This window comes from Cibotium barometz, chromosome 35 (assembly GCF_041138505.1).
Source record: "Cibotium barometz isolate CiBa-2024 chromosome 35, ASM4113850v1, whole genome shotgun sequence".
NCBI classification, from domain to species: Eukaryota; Viridiplantae; Streptophyta; class Polypodiopsida; order Cyatheales; family Cibotiaceae; genus Cibotium; species Cibotium barometz.
The window spans coordinates 5,100,184-5,112,519 of NC_141080.1; the positions used below are offsets into that span (position 1 = coordinate 5,100,184).

General features: G+C 44.9%; 1 protein-coding gene across 5 annotated transcripts in view; it reads right to left on the minus strand.

Moving 5' to 3' along the window:
• The window catches only part of LOC147618088 (uncharacterized), a 55,183-nt gene extending 43,520 nt beyond the window's left edge, over nucleotides 1–11,663 (minus strand). The window contains exons 1-2 of one of the 5 annotated variants that reach the window (XM_086775334.1): nucleotides 11,516–11,663; nucleotides 11,170–11,423 (exon numbers count right to left, since the gene is read on the minus strand). The gene's annotated coding sequence lies outside the window, so the exon portion shown is untranslated. Of the gene's footprint in view, nucleotides 1–11,169 lie in introns of all 5 variants that reach the window. The other 4 variants (XM_086775335.1, XM_086775337.1, XM_086775336.1 and 1 more) reach the window with 4 other exon arrangements.
• Nucleotides 11,664–12,336: the final 673 nt, after the last annotated feature.

The window sequence follows — 12,336 nt, forward strand, 5'->3', positions numbered from 1 at the left end:
CTATTTATAGGCTCTTAGGAACATCCCTACCGTCATCAGATTGTTGTCGACTGTGTGAAAATGGCAGCCCTAAAAAGGAAATTTTACTGGATTTATTAAATATTATTCTTGTTTTTTGTGTCTTGCTGCTAGCCAACTGCCCCTTGCACTGGGCCAACCAACAGCCCACATACTATATACAGATTGCCTCATCATTCAGTATTTGGTGTTAGTATACACTCAATGCCTGCCTCTCAGCATGTATCTCACTTTGATGTATAATGCACATTTGTTGGGCCCACATTATGAAGAGTAGCCATGGTGCATATGTCTTTAGTGGGAACCCCGGCTTAGACGCCGATGGGGTCATTATTGTGACCATTGATGATGGTTAGGAGATGGTCAAGGGTACGAGCGTTAGCTGAGGCCCGAGGAGATGGTCAAGGGTACGAGTGTTAGCTGAGGCCCGAGGCAGCGCCCTGGCTAGGGGGTCCCAAGGGGGCTAGCAGCCCTCTGGTGGGAGTTCGGGGTGTGAGAAAATAGTATTTTTCCCAACCCTAAAAAGGGTATTTTTCTAGGTATCTTATGATTTATTTGGGGTTTTTTTGTCTTGGCTGTGCTGGCCTACACCTTTTAGACGGACCAACTAGCTCCCCCCCCTCAGTATATATAGCCTTGCCTATCTTTCTATCATTGGTGTACCACTTCATTGTCATATCCGGTACCATATGGCCACTACCCGGGGACAGCAGCCCACTCTCTGCTACAAGCCACCGTGGGACAGCAGCCCTCTCTGCTATCATCTGCGTTTTACATCTGCTGGTACAGGCCGCCTACATCAGGTTGACATCACCATTTCACTTCAGGCTTACATCAGCGTTTTCAGCCTTTCATCAACGCTTACATCTAGGCTGACATCAGAGTTTAGCTTCAGCCTTACATCACGCTTACATCTGGACTGACATCAGCGTTTATCTTCAGCCTTACATCAGCGCTTTCATCAGGGCTCACATCAGTGCTTATATCAGCATATCATCTGTGTTTTACCACAGCCCATGGGACAACAAACCCCTCTGCTATACATAGAGCATATCAACGTTTTTGCCTGAGCTCTCACCATCGGGACAGCAGCCCACTCTCTTCATACCATCGAGACGGCAACCCACTCTCTGCTCATCTTCACTATCGACATCCACCTATTTTTCTCTAACGTAGTCAAAAGCCTTAACTAACTGAACTGATCTGACCAAACCCGTAAGTCCCATAGTCAGATCATGGAAAAGATTTCACTTGGATCATAGAGACCAACGCTTTTTTCCTCATTGAGAGGCACAGCCGTTGATTCTTTTCCATAGAATAATTTTTGTCCAGGATTTACTTCATCTATCGTACCATAACAGAATTGAGTCTCAATTTAGGAATCCATCAGTCCAGCCTAACCCATCCAGTCCCGTGGGTTAGCCAACCGCCCAACCACTGTAGTGATGGGATCCAATTAAGAATTTGGCTAGGTTTTGCCTCGGGTACCAAGAAAAAGAGTTCCCAGGCCCACTAGCCGGGTATTCATGCAAACTTAAAATTAGTCACACCACTTACATACCCAATATGAAATTGCCTTTTTCACAGAATTAGCTGTCTTTAAAACAATCGTTTAATGAAACCATAGATGATGGGGAGAAACAGTTAGGGTTTCACTTGTGTGGGAGAGATTGCAGGACTTGTATGCCCAACAAAGTGCCTCAAGCAAAGTGTATTGGTTGAAGAAACTCATAGGTCTTCAGATGAAGGAAGGGGCGTCTATGACAGCCCATCTAAATGAGTTTAATGGTATAGTCAGCCAAGTTATAAATCAAAAGTTGGCAATGGACGATGAGTTCAAAGCCACCTTTTTGTTATGCACTTTGCCAGAAAGTTGGGACACATTCAGGACAGCCACTAGCAATTCGCATGCTATGCTGTCATATGCAGATGTTGAGGGTGCTCTTCTTCAAGAAGAGATGAACAGGAAAAACAACTCTGTTGGAAAGTCCAATGCAATGAATGCACGTGGGAGATCCCAGCAAAGGGGTAAAAGCCAAGAACGGGGAAGGAGCAAGTCTCGCTCCAAAAAGGATTTGGAATGCCATTATTGTGGCAAGAAGGGACACATTAAAAAGCAATGCTACAAATGGAAAAATGATCAAAAAGAAAAGGGAAAAGGCAAAGACAAAGAGAAAGATGAAGCCAAAGATGTAAAGCCAAAGGGCAAAAGTGGAGTCAAGATTGAAGAAATCAATGTGTCACATGCAGGTGGCAGTGAGGATGAGGTCCTATTTACTTCTTCACTTGATGCCCATTCACTTCTTACAGGTGGTCATGGTATGCACTCATGGATCATTGATTCAGGTGCCTCCTTTCATGTCACAGGTTGCAGAGACTTGTTTGTCAGGTATACTGCTGGCAATGAAGGAGTGGTTTATTTGGGTGATAACCATGCATGCAAGATTCTTGGCAGAGGTGATGTGAGGCTTGTATTTTCAGATGGCTCACAGCTTATGCTCCATGATGTCAGGCATGTGCCTGAGATCAAGAAGAATCTGCTTTCTACTGGACAGCTTGATGATGCTGATTATGTTACCACATTTGGTAGTGGAAAGTGGAAGATTAGTAAGGGCTCACTGGTTGTTGCCAGAGGCTCTAAGGTGGACACTCTTTACTTTATGCATGCAGGTGTTTGTCACCATGCTAATGTAAATGCAACCGAGCTGCCGGAACTCTCTATGTGGCATAGCCGGTTGGGACACATGAGTGTCAAGGGAATGGAGCAATTGTCTCGTTTGGGTTACTTGCCTTCTCTAAAGTTTTCAAGTTTTCAGTTTTGTGAGCATTGTATATATGGCAGGCAACTGCAGTGCCCCCACAAGAAAGCTCTTGGACAGAAAGATGCTCAGTTAGAGCTAGTGCATACAGATGTATGTGAGATGCCTCAGCTTTCTTTGGGAGGGGCAAAATACTTTGTGTCTTTTATTGATGATGCCACACGCAAGGTGTGGGTTTATCCTCTTCGTTTGAAGAGTGATACATTCTCAGTGTTTGAGAAGTTTGTTGCTCTTGTTGAGAATCAAACTGGCAAAACACTGAAAGCTTTGCGTTCCGACAATGGTGGAGAGTACATGTCCAAACAGTTTCAGGACTTTTGTGATGCTAAAGGCATCAAGAGGGAGCTCTCTACTCCTTATGATCCTCCACAAAACGGGACAGCAGAGAGGATGAACAGGACCATACAGGAGAAGGTCCGTTCTATGTTGTCACATGCTGCATTACCTCATGGTTTTTGGGCTGAAGCTGTTATGACAGCCGTTCACCTTATAAATAGGTCACCTAACACGAGACTTGGTGGGAAAGTGCCAGAGGAAGTATGGACAGGGAAGCCTCCGTCATACAAGCACTTGAGAGTGTTTGGTTGCGTTGCGTACGTGCACATACGCAGGGAAATGCGCACCAAACTTGATCCTAAGTCTCACAAATGCATGTTCCTAGGATATGGTGACAGAGGTGAAATGGGGTATAGACTTTGGGATCCCATGAATAGAAAGATCATACGCAGCAATGATGTCATTTTTGATGAAACATGCATGTATAAGGAGCCTGCAAGGCAACAGGAGCCTGGCAGAGTCATCTTTGATGATGATGGACATCATGGACAACAACAAAGGGCTGTAAATCAGCCATTACAGCAGGAAAGCCAGCCCTTAAATGGTGCTGAAAATGGTCCAAATGGACAGCCAGATATGGCAGAAGATATCCCTATGGATATACCACAGTTGGAGGAGATACCGGGCATGATTTTTCAGCCTTATGGCATGGAACAGGAGCCACCAATGGGTGATATGCAGGCTGGACAGCAACCTGCAAATGATGGTCATTGGGTACGGAGGTCCACTAGACCCTCCAGAGCCCCTGACAGGTTTGTTCCAGGGGTTGACTACTTGATGCTCACTGACGGTGGGGAGCCCTCATGTTATAAAGAGGCTTTACAGAGGGCAGACAAAGCTCTATGGGAGCGTGCCATGAAGTCAGAGATGGATTCTCTGTACAAAAATGAAACATGGAAATTGGTGCATTTGCCTGCAGGCAAGAAGGTTTTGCCATGCAAGTGGGTTTACAGGCTCAAAGTTGCACTAGATGCAAAGCCAAGATACAAAGCCAGGTTAGTGGCTAAGGGCTTCAAGCAGGAATATGGTGTGGACTTTGATGAGATCTTCTCTCCAGTGGTCAAAATGACCACACTTAGAGCTGTGTTGGCTTTGGTTGCGCATGATGATCTGGACTTGATTCAGATGGATGTGAAGACTGCTTTTCTTCACGGTGATCTCCATGAGGAGATATATATGCAACAGCCAGAGGGTTATGCAGTAAGTGGAAAGGAGAAACTTGTATGCAAGCTGAAAAAGAGTCTTTATGGGCTCAAACAGGCACCAAGGGAATGGTATCATAAATTTGATACATTCATGAAATCTCAAAAATTCAGGAGAAGTGACATAGATCACTGCTTGTACACCAAGAAAGCTTTGGATGGCAGTCTATTGATTCTCATTTTGTATGTTGATGATATGTTGATTGCCGGGAAATCTCGTAAAGAGATGGATGTCTTGAAGCAGAGGCTGCATCAAACCTTTGATATGAAGGATTTGGGTGATGCAAATCACATCTTGGGTATGCGGATACTTCGAGACAGAAATCAGCATGTGTTGTATTTGTCTCAGAAGGAATACATTGGCAAAGTCTTGCAGAGGTTCAATATGGACGGGGGGAAGAAGACTAGTACTCCTTTGCCTCCATATGTGAAACTCAGTGCTATGGACAGCCCACAGTCGGATAGAGACAGGGCTGATATGGCCAAGATTCCGTATGCTTCAGCTTGTGGCAGTCTCATGTATGCCATGGTTGCTACTAGGCCGGACATTGCATTTGCAGTGGGAGTGGTTTCTAGATACATGGCCAACCCTGGCAAGAAGCATTGGGAAGCAGTGAAAGGTGTCATGAGATACCTGAAGGGCACACAGGATATGTGCATTTGCTTTGGCAAACAGGATGCATTAGTGCATGGTTACACGGATTCGGATTATGCCGGTCATCCAGATAACCGGAAGTCTACTACCGGTTATGTGTTTACATTCACAGGAGGTGCTGTGTCATGGATATCCAGGATGCAGAAGTGCACAGCCTTATCTACTACAGAGGCCGAGTATATTGCAGCCACAGAGGCTTGCAAGGAGGCATTATGGCTATCTCGGTTAGTGGTTGATTTGGGATATACAGGGGATATTCCATTGTTGCATTGTGACAGTCAGAGTGCCATCCAGTTGGCAAAGAACCCTGTCTTTCATGCAAAGACGAAGCATGTGGATGTGAAGTATCACTTCATCAGAGAGGTGATAGAGAACAAGCAAATTCAGCTTGTTAAGATTCATACGGATGACAACCCGGCTGATCTGTTGACAAAGAGTTTGCCTCCGGAGCGGTTTGCTCATTGCAGACACTTGATGGGCATTGGATGAGGCCAGTTTCAGCCTTGATATGGCCTTGTATATTATCATGTACATGCTGATTTTTCTTTTCCTTCATTTAAGGGCACTTTGCCTTTAAGTGGGAGGTTGTTGGGGTAAAGGCGTTATGCCCACCCTTATAGTGTGTACAAGCCCATAAGTTATAGTACATAGTACACTTAGTACTTTTAATGTACTAAGTGCACTATGTGTACTAGTGCAATATACATGTGTGATAGGGGAGTCACACACTCACACTTGATGAGTTGACTTATCCCCACAACTCTCTCTCTCTCTCCCTTGTTCTTCTCTGTGTATGTCTCCCACACAAGTGAAACCCTAACTGTTTCTCCCCATCAATAGAGTCACTGATCATAACCCTCAAAATCTCGGGTTGAATCCTTAATTCCAATCATTTCTTCATCGGTGTACCTATGGCATCATTGGCAACCAGAACGCTAACCACCTGTCCACTCAGGGGGCCTTTTCGATAGTTCCTAGCTCACAGTAACTGACAATATATTCACATATCAAAATGGAATCTTCGTTGAAGATCAGCAAGATCAACCAACGGATCCATATAAAAGAGCCATGGACTCATCCGTTGAGGACCAGCAAGGTCAATCAACCAGATCCATGCCCAAATTCAAAAAATAACTCTTACTCCTTGTCCCAATATCTTCCACGACGCACGTGTGGGTATCTTCGGCGACCCAGAGCCCGAGCACCGTATGGTAAGCACCCTCTAGGATCCTTCGCAGGTGACCTAGCGCTTCACTCATAGGCCGCTTCCTTGGTCCCTCATCCACCGCACCGAAAGCTCACCGTTTTAATCGAACTGAGGCTAGTCAAGACCTCGGCCGACCTTGCTATGTGAGACGTCCTCCATTGACTCTCCGTCAGCTGTTGTAAATTTATCAGATTAGGTCTCCACAACCTCATTCACAAGACGATCAAAGCGCTTCCCCAGCATTCTTGACATAAAATAGTCATTTAAAAACAGGTCATAAATACAGTTTCTATAATGAACTCTCGTCTTTCCACATTGTTCCACATCAATTCTCATTTATTTCATATGTATTCCCATTCTCATCACATCAGTTTCCATTTCATCACATCTTTTCTCATTTATCCGCATCAGATCTCATCCACTCGCATCTATCCATATCCACATCTCATCGCATCTATCCATATCCACATTTCATCACATCACATTCATTCACATCTCATCCATTCAAACCACATCACATTCACTCACATCACATCTAATTCATTTTTCCTCACATCTCATTCATTCACATCTATCCCGATTCACATCACATTCATTCATATATCCATCATATTCACATTCATTCATATCCATCACATTCACATTCATTCATATTCATTCGCATTCATTCATATTCATCACATTCACATTTATTCATATCCCCATCACATTCACATTCATTCATATTACGCAGCACCCATGTCACCAGAGCTTGCACCACTTGGGACGGCAGCCCTCTCTGCTCCTTTCCACTTCAGGTACGCAACACCCATGTCACCAGAGCTTGCACCACTCGGGACGGCAGCCTTCTCTGCTCCTTTCTACTTCAGATACGCAACAGCCGTGTCACTAGAGCTTGCACAAGTCAAGACGGCACCCTCTCGTCTCATCACCATCCTTCAGGTACGCAGCACCCTTGTCACTAGGGCTTGCACCACCACCACCACTCGAGACTGTAGCCCCCTCTGCTCTTCATCTACCACCTCAGGTACAGCAGCACCCTTGTCATCAGAGCCTACATCACCTCATCTTCCGCTGCCACTACCACCTCGGAGTGCCTCTGCATCCACCGACGAGAGCCTTCGACACCGACCACCACTCGGAGTGCTTTGCCTCATATCGACGCGAGCCTTCGTCACCGACCGTGCTTCAGCTCCGACATCATCTCTGCTCCTGCACTGGTCTTTCTACTTAAAGCCACCTCACACCTCAGGGCTCTTGTACATATTTGCACTCACCATTATATATATATATATTCACTCACATATTTCATGCTATGTGGTTTTCCTCTGATCTCTCGTAGATCTGGTCCTTTCGTCCTTTTGTCCTCACAGGAGACGGGAGCCCCCGAGGCAACGGTATGAGAATATTCCCTCAAATACCAGGTTCATCATTAGTGGGTGGTGGTCAGTAGGCCGCGTTCTTGATACGCGGGCAGTGACTGTGTTTATGCAATGTGACCGCCCTTGTTGTATATGCGTCTACCACACCACCTACAGTACTATATATGGACATGGTTGCCATGAGCTAAGGTATCCAATGCTTGTGAGTATCCACCCCATTCTACACTTCGTACATCCTCCATCCAGAGTCTGTCTAGATCACCATCTAAGCTCTACTTGAGACCGCACGGGTGGACAGCACCATCACTTGTGCCTCTTTGGTATAATCAGAATTTTAAATTCTCTCCATTGTGTATCTATTGCATTGTCTATTGTGCTTTGTCTTGCTATCTCTTTCCGTTGTGCCATATTCTTATATTCGGTACCACTTCATAGACCATATCTGGTACCACACCTGCTGCTGGTTGTTGTTGTCGGGGCCTACACTACATCTGCTGCATCATCATCGCCTGTCTGCTCCAGCACACTAGCGTTTTACATCAGTTCATGGGATAGCAACCCTCTTTGCTACACAAAGCACACCGGCGTTTTATCTCAGCTCATGGGACAGCTGCCCTCTCTGCTATATAGAGCTCACCAGCGTTTTATGGGACAAGAGCCCTCTCTACTACATACATCACCTCAGCGTTTTTATCTTCAGCTCATGGGACAGCAGCCCTCTCTGCCACTTACAGCACCTCAGCGTCTTTATCTTCAGTTCATGGGACAACAGCCCTCTCTGCTACATAGTACAGCACCTCAGCGTTTTATCATCAGTACATATCTTGGGACAGCAACCCGCTCTCTGGTACAGTACTTCATCGTTTTTCTTCTACAGTTTACCTTGGGATGGCAGCACACTCTCTGCTCACCATCTCACACCACTCGAGACGGCAGCCCTCTCTGCTCCTCTCTATCCCTTAGGTATTGCAGCACCCTTGTCACCAAAGCTTGCACCACTTCCACCACTCGGGATGGCAGCCCTCTTTGCTCCTCTCCATCTCTCAAGTATTGGAGGCTGGAGCACCCTAGTCACCAATGCTTGCACCACCACCACTCGGGACGGCAGCCCTCTGCTCCTCATCACCCCTTAGGTACCGCAGCACCCTTGTCACACTAGAGTCTGCATCACTTCACCATCCACTGCCCACTACCACTTCGGAGTGCCTCTGCATCCACCGACGCAAGCCTTCGTCATCGACCGTGCTTCAGCTCCAACATCATCTATGCTTCTGCACTGGTCTTCTACTCAGAGTCTCCTCACATCAAAAAGCCTCTTGTACATGTTTTCACTCACTATCATATATACACTCACTCACCCATTTCATGCTATGTTGTTTTGCTATGATCTCTCGTACATCAGGTCCGTTCGTCCTTTTGTCCTCATAGACCAATGGAGGACGAGCACAAAAATCATATAATATCATTCAAATGCTGTTGACTTTGTCTATTTGGTGCTTATAACCTCGGCCAACTGGTGGACTAAATTTGGACTTATTCTTTACCTACCAAAACCTAAATCTAGCCTAGATTTATTGCCTAATCAAGGATTAACTAGAAGACTAGCCATGTCCACGTGTGCACGTGACATTCCCTCTTGTTAAGCTTGATGATGGGTTGAAAACCTATCATCCTTCCTCTCTGGTTTTACTAACTATGTACTTTGATTGCTTGACTTTTAACACTTTGACTAGAAACCTGTCACTCCTCTAATTCCACTCCAATTCTGGTCTGAAAACTGTGCATATGTTCCACTTTGTCCCCATGCCTACAATCCCTTTTCTCTTAACACAGCTATGGTCTCCTGCTAAGACTGATCATGCCTCATGCTCCAACTTTGGAACTAATCTAAGAGCAATGGTATGCTTCTTTGACCACACAACTCCCAAGGAATGCTTCCCTCTGGTTTTGTTTGCTGCCAACCACCTCATAAATGATACCCTGGCTGAAATCTTCCATGGATCTGTGCACCTTTCTTGGGATAGCTTAGTGTTTAGATGGCTGAGTTTGAATGCTTTGATACCAATGTTGCATGCAAAAGCCTTGCTATACTTGATCTAGTCCTAAGGCTACTGATTAGGAATACTAATGAATAGACGGTAGAGAGAAGAAAGAGATGAACTATGTATTCAATATATTACTATGATACAAAAAGATAGATATGTCTTAATAACTTCCATGATCTTTGGCCTTCCGAAATGGACTGAAGAAAAGACTGCCTATGATACAAAAAGATGGATATGTCTTAACGGCATTCTAGTCACCTACAGTGTTAAGGGAAAAGTGATTGCAGGCATGGCGACAGTGGAATAGATGCACAATTCTCAAACTAGACTTGGAGTGGAATCAAAGGAGTGACAGGGTTTTCAGTCAAAGTTTCAAAGTCAAGCAATCAAAGTACAAAGTTAGTAGTCTAGGGAGGAAGGATGACAAGTTTCTAATCCGTTATCAAGTTTACCAAGAGGGAATGTCATGTGCACATACATGGACTAGGACCTCAATGGAAGGCTTCTTGGGCCCTTTTATTTGGCAGTTTAAGGAGTCAAACCTTTTCTCTTAAGAAGAAACGTTTTCTAATTAGAAGCTTCAAAACGGCTACTTTATTCGAATTTGAATTTTGGGGAGAAAATGTAGTCTCCTAGTTAATCCTCGATTAAGTAGCAAATCTAGGTTAGATTTAGGTTCTCGTAGGTAAAGAAGAAGTCCAAATTCAACACCCCCCCCCCCCCCCCAAGTCGACCAGATCATAAGCACCAAATGGACAAAGTCAATAGAATTTAAATGATATTATATGATGTTTGTGCTTGTCCTCTGCTGGCCGACAGCAGTTAGGGGCTGCAGGGATTTTCCTAAGAGCTTGTAAATAACAAGCAATAGTTAGTGATTAGACCATTTGATCCCCACTCTTGGGGCACGTCATAGTCAGTCAATAGGCAGCCTTTTTTCAGTCCATTTTGGAAGACCACGTACAAAAATAAACAAAGGAAAATGATATTGGCCAATTCAAATGAGAGGAGACTCCCCTTTATACATTTTCATGGCACCATGGCCCTTTTACAATCTCAAAGGCATATGGGATAACTCACACACCCTTGTCCTGCTTTCACATGTGAACGGACCAAATAATCAACCAAGTGCCAACTCCGTGCATTAGCCATTTGACCCTGCCTACAGATATCCCCGGTGATAAGACTTCACCGTCCCGGTGAAGGAACTTGAAACAAATACATAGCTCCCACAAACATGTATTTCCACCTTGGTGTTCACTAACCCAATTACAAAAATAACCATTATCCATCATATACGCATGAGAAGGGTAAAGACAAACTTGAGTACTCAAGTTACCAAGTCATCTTCTCCCTAATGCACCGGTCTAACCCTCCACCCCCTTGGCTCCTACAACTTCTCATACAACAATGCTTGACTTTGGAATTAATACATATCCTTTACAAGCGGCAAAACCTTATACACATGCATGAAAAGCTGCATAATTGTACACATGGGAACACACCCAAGAGGTGGTGGTGTCGTCTGGAAAACACTGCAGCACGAAAACTTTGAAGGCCCTTGTAGTGTGCTGCTACCTGCAAATCCAAGGAGCCGGGCAGGCTTTTGCGTCCCGCTCTTTGCCCTCCACACTTTCTTCTTCGCGGTTGTCTCTGCACAAGCTAATGCTTTCTTTCTCCGTGCCTCCTTAACACGAAATTCTGTTGAACCAGATTACGTCAACGTATGCATCTCCTGGGCAGAGTATCTCACCATTGCCTGCGGACAGAGGAAAGCCTCGAGAAGCTATAGTTCTAGATCATTGATTCTTACAAGTTTTACAACCACCAGAGGACGTGGTCTGCGTATACCTCATCTATCTTGTGAGATTGACAACAGGCTCCATCCTACACCTCTCTACCCTCTGAGCAAAACAAACTGTTCGGGAGGGTAGAATGCTTTGATACCAGAGTTCATGCGGAAGCCTTGTTGTACTTGATACAGCCCTAAGCCTTCAGATTAGGAACACTAAGCACTGTGTATTCACTATATTACTATGATACATATGTATGTACAACTTCCATGGCCTTCCATAATAATATGGGACTTCCATAATAATATGGGACCAAATTTCTTTTTTTCTATTAATTAATTAGTGAGAGACTGAGAGGAGACTTCAACATTATTATAGGTGTAAGCTGAAAACCTTAAAAAGTTTTTTTTTTCTTATGACATGTGGCAATGGGAGGCTGGTGGGATCTTACAGGAGTTTTCCAGCTCTCTCTCTCTCTCTCTCTCTCTCTCTCTCTCTCTCTCTCTCTCTCTCTCTCTCTCTCTCTCTCTCGTATATATCTCTTCAGTTCTCTCTCTCGCGCCCACGACTTCTTCTTTCGTAGTGTCTGTGCTCTCATCGCTTCTCTCTCGTGTGCGCAACTTCTCTCTCGTCGCCCTTCCAACTGTCTCCGTCTTGCCCGACTCCTAGTGCAGGTTGGTGGACATATGTATTAAGGTACCTTATTATAGGTGTAAGCTGAAAACCTTAAAAAGGTTTTTTTTTGCTTTTGACATGTGGCAGTGGGAGGCTGGTGGGATCTTACGGGAGTTTTCCAGAGAGTTCTCTCTCTCTCTCTCTCTCTCTCTCTCTCTCTCTCTCTCTCTCTCTCTCTCTCTCTCTCTCTCACGCGCGCATATT